Source organism: Bison bison, unplaced genomic scaffold (assembly GCF_000754665.1).
Source record: "Bison bison bison isolate TAMUID 2011002044 unplaced genomic scaffold, Bison_UMD1.0 scf7180017864072, whole genome shotgun sequence".
In the NCBI taxonomy this organism is placed as follows: domain Eukaryota; kingdom Metazoa; phylum Chordata; class Mammalia; order Artiodactyla; family Bovidae; genus Bison; species Bison bison.
Window position 1 is genome coordinate 7599926 of NW_011494644.1, and position 9990 is coordinate 7609915.

The window sequence follows — 9990 nt, forward strand, 5'->3', positions numbered from 1 at the left end:
GGGCCAGATGTAATCACAAGAGTCCTTCCTTTTAAGGGAAGAAGGGAGGGCAGAGTCAGAGGAACAGGCAGTGTGATGCCACAAGCAGAGACCGGAGTGATATACTTTGAAGATGAGGGAAGGGCGAAAGTTGAGGAATATAAGTGGCCACTGGATGCTGAAAATGGCAAGCAAATATCTCAGAGCGTCTAGAAGGAACCAATCTTGCCAACACCTGGACTTCAGCCCAGTGAAACTAATTTCAGATTTCTTACTCCCAGGACAAGAAGAGAATAAAGTTGTATTATTGTAAGCCAGTGAGTCTGTGGTCATTTGTTATAGCAGCAGTAAGAAATTAATACATATACAATACTAGTACAGATTAAAGGGTCCCTGGAGATTCAGAATCGTAAGGCCTGTCCATACCTGATAACATTCTTGGTTATGTGAGTGAGCTGTGAACTTGGACCTGAGTATGCAGAATGGCAGCAAGGCAGCCCCCCAACCCTCCTCTCCTAGAGGTTGCAGAATCAGAGATCAGTGTTCCTAGAGTGTGGCCTGCGTCCCACTACACAACAGTGTGCTTGTGGGCGGGAGTCGGTGGTGATACAGCGTGAACCCAGTGAGAAAGTTACTTGCTTTTCACTTACCTTTCAGATCTTAAGAATTAGTTCAAGGAAAAGATCGCAGGCTGGTACTGCTGGGTCTTCAACACTAATGTCATATTTACTAATTCATTGTTTTTGAAACCATGTACTAGCCATTAATGGGTGGTGAATCCATCTGGGGAATCAAGTCCATTATTTTTAAAAGATAAGGAATGGAATGGAAAACGTTCATAGCACGTTATCAGTAGTCAGGGTACGTACTTTTTTATAACTTGTTTCATTTTTGTGTGTGTTTGCCGTAACATTGTTCCTAATGTTTTGGTCTTGTTTTTTAAGTGAAGTACAGTTGACTTACAATGTTGTATTAATGTGTGTTGTACAGCAAAGTGATTGAGTTATACATATGTATACATTCTTTTCTATTTTCTTTTCCATTATGGTTCATTACAATCGGATCTAGTTCCCTGTACTGTACAGTGGGACCTTGTTTTTTATCTAGTCTATATATAACAGTTTGCGTCTGCCAACCTCAAACTCCCAACCCACCCCTCTTCCTCCTCACCTCCTCCTCAGCATCGGTTTTGGTTTTGATCGTAAGTGAAGGTCAGAGTGTTATAGCACTTCACCAACTGTGGCAGCAGTAGCATTTGGCTGAAGTTTTTAAAACTTTGCTTGGCTTCAATTATATTTCTGTTTTCCCTTACATTTTTTAATGGATTATGTTCTGTTCAAGGCTAAGGATACACCATTACTGTTGATGGTTGTGTTATAAAATATCCCTTAAAGTACCTGTAAATCTCATTTTAAAAATGAATGCAGCAGAGATGGCAAAAGTGATACATTTGGAAATACTGACATTGAGCAGCACCGCAAGAGGGAATGGTTGACCCAGCCCTTTAGAGGATCTCGCCAGGAGTCCACTTTCATGCCCTCCCGCACCCCCACCCCCATACTTCTCACAACCAAGACATGCGTTCCAGAGTGTGGTTTTAGTGTTTGAGTTGGAGCTTGGAACTGATTTCACCTAGGATTTACAGTCACTCCCTGCCTCTCCTGTTCTCGCACCCACTCATCTAAAACCTCTTGTAATCCTTTCTACACACTGCTTAACTGAAGCTGGTCTTGGGAAGGACATCAGTGACGTTGAAACCATCACATCCAGGGACCCTTTCTCAGTCCTTGGCTGTCTCAACTTCTCAGTAGCATCTGACATGGGTTACCACCTGTCTCCTTGAAATATTGTCACTGCCAATAAATGATGGAACTGAATCTGAAACCAGGCAGGTTGGCTCTGGAACTTGTTTTGACTGCTGCGTTTTATATATATATATATATATATATCCCTTCTCCCCTTGCCCCAAAAAGCATAGAAAATTCCCCCATGGCTGCCCTGATGCCTCATTTCCTTATTTCTGATAAAATTTTCACATTTATTACATTCGCTTATTTCCCATTTGGTGGCTTCCCTATGTGCCGTTAATGAAGAGTGATCTTTTTCTGCAGAAATTTTAGTGAAGATTTTGAATATTTAGCAGAAATAATGTTAAACACCACGACTAAGTTACCATATGATCCAGCAATCCCATTCCTGGGCGTGTATCCAGAAAAGGTGAAAACTAATTCAAAAAGATACATGGCACCTCAGTGTACATAGCAGCACTATTTGCAATAGCCAAGACAAGGAAGCAGCTTAAATATCCATTGACCAATGAATGGATAAAGAAGATATGGCATAGGAGCTTCCTTGGCGGTCCAGTGGTTAAGGGTTTGCACCTCCAGTGCAAGGGACACGAGTTCCATCCCTGGTTGGGGAACAAAGATTCCATCTGTTGCTCGAAGTAGCTAAAATTTTTTAAAAACTATATTTAAAAAGATGTATATACACATAGTGAAATATTATTCAGCCTTAAAAAATAATGAAATAATGCCACTTGCAGCAACATGGATGGAGCCAGAGATCAGCATACTAAGTAAGTTGGATAGGGAAAGACAGACACTGTATGATATCACCTATATGTGTCATCTAAAAAATGAAACGAATGAACTTATTTATAAAATAGAAGTAGATTCACAGACATAGCAAACAAACTTATGGTTGTCAAAGGAGAATGAGGGGGGAGGGCATAGATAGCTTGGGATTAACGGAAACACACTACTATATATATAAAATAAACCTACTATTAGTATATAGCACAGGGAACTATATTCAGTATCTTATAATAAATGGAAAGAATCTGCAAAAATATAATATATTTATATATAATATTTATAAGTAATATATGTTTATAACTAAGTTACTTCGCCATATACCTGAAATTAACACAGCATTATACATCAGATATACTTAAACAAACCCAAAAGACAGCACCACCAGTGGGTATCTAGGATGCTTTCAGTGATGTTGATTGGAGAATACCATCAAGGACCTGGGTTTGCTCTCTGTGCTCTGTCTTGCTGAGCACGTTGGCTTTAATTTTTTGATGTTGCCTTATAATGATAAAGTAGCTGCAGGAGTGTCAGGCTTCACAACTGCATTCATGGCAGGAAAGGTAAGTCTTTTCTTTAGTAGTCTCTTTTTATCCAGAATAAAGTGGTCCCCAAATGTGCTCAAACATATTTTCATCTATACCTTATGATAAGAACTGAGTAGGATTGCCAAATGAGATACAGGTTGGCCAGTTAAATTTACATTTTGGTAAACACAGATTTTTGTTTTCAGTGTAAGTGTGTCCCATGGGAAATCCAAATTTAACAGGGTATCCCCAGTGATTTTGTTATTTTATATACATAAAAATATTAATAATTTTTGCTATCTGGCAACCCTAAAACTGAGTCCAATTGCAAGAGGGGCTGGGAAATAAAATGTCTGACTTTCTGGCTTTTGTAATGCAAGATGGGCAAAAGAGAAAGAAACTAAAGCTTTTAGGTGATCAGCCACCCGATGTGGAGTCATCTTGATTGTGTTTGCTCTCCTGCACAGAGAATATGTTTGCGTAATATCAGAAAATTTATGAAGTCCAAAGCAGAGTCAAACTATATTTTCATCTTAAGAGTTTTTTATTTTTTTGAAGGGGAGGAGAGGAAAGCGTGGAGGGTCATGAATAAAGTGCCTGTCATAGGCAGGATATATAATTTTATTCTGCTTTACTTTTTTATATTCCCCCTTATTCCACAAAAGGAATTGAGGTGACTAATAAAACTACATTAACACAAAAGGCAAAAATAAATGCCTTGGGGGAGCTGGAGAGGAGAGAGGAGATGTGTGCTCAGTCACTCAGTCATGTCTGATTCTGTGCAACACCATGGGCTGTAGCCCACCAGACTCCTCTGTCCATGGGATTTCCCAGTCAAGAATACTGGAGTGAGTTGTCATTTCCTCCTCCAGGGGATCTTCCCCACCCGGGGATCGAGCCCATATCTCCTGCCTTGGCAGGCGGATTCTTTACCTAGAAAGCCCTTGGGCAGCTGGAACATGAGTTTAGAGGGGGGAAAAAGGCCCAGAGATGTGCATGTTTTATTGTCTCATACAGGTCTTGGAAGTGGGCTACAAATTTGGCTCCCCCAAAGTCCTCAGGATTGAAATATGATTCTGCTTTCATAAAACCACAGCCAGCTGCATGCTCTAGAGAGGCACACATCTTCCTGCACAGAGACCCAGGACGCTTCTCCAGAGCATCATCAGTGGGATCTGGGGATGTGTGGGGCCTGGCTTTGCAGCTGCTGCTTCAGGTTCCCTTGATGCAAGCTGAAGACAGAAGTGAAATTACTCTGGACCAAAGCAGCGCAGTCCAAGTACATAGCTCTGGGATGCTGTAGTGCATACAAGAGTAGGATCTAGAAAACCTGGGGAAAATGAAAGGCCCGCAGAACTGATGTGCTAAAATAATGTCTCAAAGCTGGATACTTTATACGAGATTCCATGATAGTAAGTTTGAGGTCGGAACCTTTGACGAAGACTGGGAGGTCAAATTGACTGAGTGGTCCAGATGAAAATGCCTATCAGGGCCAGCCCGGTGGAGGGCAGAGGTCTTCATGGGAAAGTGAGGCTACTCCAGAGGCAGAGCTTCATTCCAAGGTTGCTACTTCCAATATCAAATGAACTATTCCACACTCTCCTTAAAAACCCTCCTTTAAGCCCCACTTCCTCCTCTTGGTTGGAGAAGGAAAGGGCAGCCCACTCCAGTACTCTTGCCTGGAAAATCCCATAGATAGAAGAGCCTGGTTGGCTACAGTCCATGGGGTCGCAAAGAGTCGGACACGACTGAGCCACTTCACTTCACTTCACTTCCTCCTCTTGGTGTGAAATCCAGCCCCGTCCTGTGGCCTATGAGACCCAAGACTCGGCACCCCTCCTCGGCTCCCCCACCTCCTCTGTGCCTCTCTGCCCTAACCATGACCTCCTCCCAGCTCTGCCAACCTACCAAACTCTGTTTGCCACAGGGCCCCGCAGTCAGGGGGCTGGAAATGTAAGAAACACAGCCAGTGTTCAGTTCACGAATCGCTTGGTTTATGGCACACAATACAGGTTTAAGGTAAGGAAAGCGGGTAGTGAGCCACTCCAAGAAGTCCTGAAAGGAGTCATCTCAGCTGTCTCCCAACCGGCAACAAGTCACAGTAGCTGTGGGTGGGAGGTCACCTTCTGCTCCGACAGGGAGTCGGGCAGCTTCCATCTGGAAGGTCTCCCAGAGCAGAGTCGGGTCCTCCAGCAAAGCAGCTGCAAGTCACTCGGCTCAGTGACCTCTCCCAGAGGAGTCAAGTTCCCCCAGGGGAGGAGGTCTTGGTCCTGTGTTCCAGTGAGGTACACTGCCCACCACATTCCTAAGGTAATGCTCTTAGTCTGTTCCTCTAGGACTCTTCACACTCCTACTGCGGATGTTTCAAAACAACTAACGTGGATGTTCACATTGGCCACTGTGACTCGATTTTTTAAACAAGATAATTAGAAGTTTTATATATGGATGCTCTGGGTCTTTGCTGCTGCACGAGGGCTTCCTCTAGTTGTGGAGATCAGGGGCTCCTCTTCATTGTGACGTGGGCTTCTCATTGCAGAGCACAGGCTCTAGGGCGCTCTGGCTTCAGTACTTGTGGCACACGGGCTTAGTTACTCCATGGCATGTGGAGTCTTCCCAGATCAGGGACTGAACACATATCCCCTGCATTCGCAGGCAGATTCTTAACCTCTGGACCACCAGGGAAGCCCCGTGACTCTCTTTTGAACTACTTAACTAGCTTAAATTAAATTTACTATCTTAAATCCTATAAGATTCACACAAGATGAGTAGGGATCATAACACTCAAGAACTCACATCATGACCCTTTGCCTTTGCTGGCCTTTGCACCTGCTGTTCCTTTTCCTGAGTCAGCCTTCGCCCTTAAAGCTGAGATTAAACATCACCTCCGCATCACCCTGTGTAAATATTCCCTGGGGCTGTAACAGCATCCTGTGCTTTTGCCTTTATGGTCCTTGTGTGAACTTGTCATCATTTTTACTCATTCCGCAAGTATGTATCAAGCACGTTCTCTGTATGAGGCACTCAGAAACAGTAGAGCAAGTGAACAAATAAAACACAATAATTGCACTGCTTATGTGACTCAAGGGACTCAAGATTGCCATCATGTCTTCGCACGATGATGCAATCATACCTTTATTGCACATTTGATTTTTAACCTCTCTATGAAAATATTTGAGATTCAGATGTTGGGGCCTCAGGACCTATCACCAATGATGGACACCCCAGTAGGTTATGACTGTGGTTCATAATACGTGTTGTTTCACAGCTTGTCAATCTGAAGATCAGCACAAGAGAAAAGCAATGACTCCAATGGCAACAACTCTTGCAGTATTCCAAGTGCTGTTTGCATGGGGGTACCTCTCAAGGCTAGACCCACTGAACCTCTGGGAGGAATGGCAGGGAGTTGGGGAACAAGATCCAAGAGCTTGCTAAGCCCAGTGCTGGGGAAATCGTTGTGCACTGTCTGCCAATAGAACTTGCTGAACTCAGTGGTAAGTGAGTAATTAAATGACCAGGCAGAGCTTTGCGAACTGAGAGAGGGCCCATTGTTCTGGTCTTACCCACCTGTTGTGTCCCAACTGTGGGTGAGTTTGAGTGCTGGGGTCTGAAACCCGAGTGTGGATCATGGCTTCCCGATAGCAGAAGAAAGATAATTTAAGAGATATAAGGAGAGAGGACCTATTATGGAAGGGAGAGATGGGGTTGGTTCTTGAGGAGTGGGAACCAGGGAGCAGGGCCTTGGTGAAATGATGCTAAATGGAACATTACAGTAAACCCACTAGAAAAGGCGTCACAAAGGCAGCTTTGATGTTGATGCTGGTGAAGCGCAGTAGATTGCAAAGATTGCAAAGAATGGCCCTAAAGACTTCTAGAGTCTCTGTCTCCACTGCTTGCATCAGGAGTGGCCACATGATTTGCTTTGGCCAATAAGGTGATAAGAAAAGGTGAGTGGGGAATCCCCTGGTGGTCCAGCGGTTAAGACTCTGTGCTCCCAATGCTAGAGGTGCAGGTTCGATCCTTGGTGGGGAAATAAAGATCCCATGTGTCACATGGCATGGTCAAAAAGAAAACATGAGCAACTTGACAGGTTGCTTGGGCATTGGGGTTCACCTTCTCTCACTGTTCTTGGGAACCACATGGTGACCACAATGAAAATAAGCCTGGGGCGGGTCTGTTGGATGAGACGATCATGTGGAGCTGAAATGAGCTGTCTGGATGAGGCCCTCCCCAGGCCCAGGCCTCAGGCAGCTCCCTAGCTGACCACAGAAGTACAAGGGAGCCCTGACCTGAACTGCCCAGCCATCTTGCAGAATCGTGAGCTAAGTGCCTGGTTCTTGTCTTAAGCCACTATATTTGGGGATAGTTTGTTACCCCGCAGTAGCTAACCCATACAGGTGGGGATGCAGGTTGGGAGCAGAAGGCAAAGTATTGGTTGAATGTTTCCTGCTGTTGAAAAAAATTTGCAAGCATAAGAGTTGCGAGTTTTATTTGAGGAAAAATGAGCACTGTATCCTGGGAGACACTATTTCAGATAGATCTGAGAAACTGCTCCAAGAAGTGGCTGCAGTCTAATGGCTGCTAGATGGCAGATGTTTCTTCCTTCCCGAGTTCCCTCAGGGCTCACCAGCTCACCGTCCATGGTGGCCGCAATCGCTAATGACTGGGACAACTTTTGTTTATAGGAAACACTCCATTTCTCACTTCACAAATGCTTGTTCTGTGTCAAGCTGTGTGCCATGAATTAAGATCTACTGATGGACATGGCAGGCGTGCTCTCTGCACTCACAGAGCACCAGCCATCAGTGCCCCCCGCCTCCCCACCAACAAAAAACTTGGCTATTTCAATACCCTGTGGCAAGTCCAGGAGGGTGCTCTGGGGAGAGAAAGAGATGTGTGAGCTGACATCTGAGGATGTGCCAGGTGAGTGGGCCCTGGAGGCGGGGTTGGGGGAGGGGTGATGAAAGAGAGAGAGAAGAGAGCCCCTGACTGTAATGTGGGACCATTTAGAAGAGACCAGCTGTGTGCTGCCCAGCGGCAAATGTTTCCTCTGGGAGGTCATGGAGATGTCCCAGGGTGCTCACGGTATACTTTTAAGGCATCCATTCTCAACAGAGGTGATATTGCCCCCACTGGAGCAAAAATTGCTTAGGGTGAGGGTTGTCCAACTCTTTGCAACCCTGTAGACTGTAGCCTACCAGGTTCCTCTGTCCTTGGAATTCTCCAGGCAAGAATACTGGAGTGGGTTGCCATTTCCTCCTCCAAGGGATCTTCCCGACCCAGGGATTGAACCTGAATCTCCTGCATTGGCAGGCAGATTCTTTACCACTGAGCCATCAGGGAAGCCCAGGTTTAGGGTGGTTATTAGCCCTCCAAAGAACCACAGGATGTAAACAGATATGAAATATTATCTGTGGCATTAGAGGGCTTCTTCGGTGGCTCAGAAGGTAAAGAATCCACCTGCAACACAGGAGACCTGAGCAGGGCACGACCACCCACTCCAGTATTTTGGCTGAGAATTCCGTGGACAGAGGAGCCTGGAAGACTACAGTCCATGGGGTCACAAACAGATATGAAATATTACTTGTGGTATTAGTGCTTAATAGAGGGGTGATAATTTTTTTTAATATTTTATTTTATTTTTTAACTTTACAATATTGTATTGGTTTTGCCATATATCAAAATGAATCCACCACAGGTATACATGTGTTCCCCATCCTGACCCCTCCTCCCTCCCCATAAGTCTCCGCAGGGGGGAGATCATGGAAAACAATGGTTGAGAAACACTGTTTTAAGGGAATCCATATCCAGGGCCTCACCTTGTGCAATCTGCTCCCTTTCTCCATGCCCTCCCATTTCTCCAAAGAGCATCCTTCTGCCCCGTCTCACATCTGTGCTGCTGGTTTGCTCTTGGAATTAAAACCTGGGAGAGGGGAGAACAAAGAAATACTGGTACTGGCTGGCACTGAGAAAGTGAATAAATAATACTGACCAAGTATCAAGCAAGTCCTTTTTAGATTTGAAGGATTCTTCGCTCTCAACCAAATTGAAGGGGGATACAATAGCTTAGCATGCTTTGAACTTTTTTAAAAAAGCAATAGATTTGAAGAAGTTTTTTTAAAGAATAGGTTATTTTCAGCATATAACTCAAAAGGTGTTCAAAGAAATGTGTAGCATTGCTATAGAAACCTCCTTCTATTTGTTTTTGTGAAAGCTCTCTCCTTGCCTACTGTAAAAATGAAAAATGGAAATTGAGTTGGTGCTGAGCCCTGTCTTATAAAAATAAGCTAGAGTCATCTTGGGATATATGAACTCATTGAATAAATAAGCAAAACTTGCTCTATCCATTTCATTAAAAGATATATTTCCTCTAAAATTTTATTTTTTATGTTTAATCATTATCAGCATGTGCAGTATAGTTGGGGTATGTCAATCAATTGTCTACTGATAGTAATTGTAATGATAACTCAATCCATAAAGGAATAAACAACGTTTAGAGTCACTGTTCACAGAAAATTTATACAAGTATTAATTTCTCTCTCTCTTTCTCTGTGCAGACATGTATTTCCATAAGATCTTATAGAAAACCTGACTGAACATTTTGGCCAATCCAATATATGTATTTGATTTTGCCTATAAATGGAATTATATGCTGCATACTGTATTATGAACTATTTTTACCCCAAAGTTTTACAACAATATATAGAGATCTGTATGCACAGCACACATACAGATCTACAACAGAGGCGGGACAATTTTTTTTAAGGGTCAGATAATTAATATTTTAGACTTGGTGGATCAAGAGGATATTTTATACTTAATAATAACTATTTGAAGTGTGAAAGGCTTCTTACATCATATTCAAAAAGCCACTAACACCTGAAACTCACACC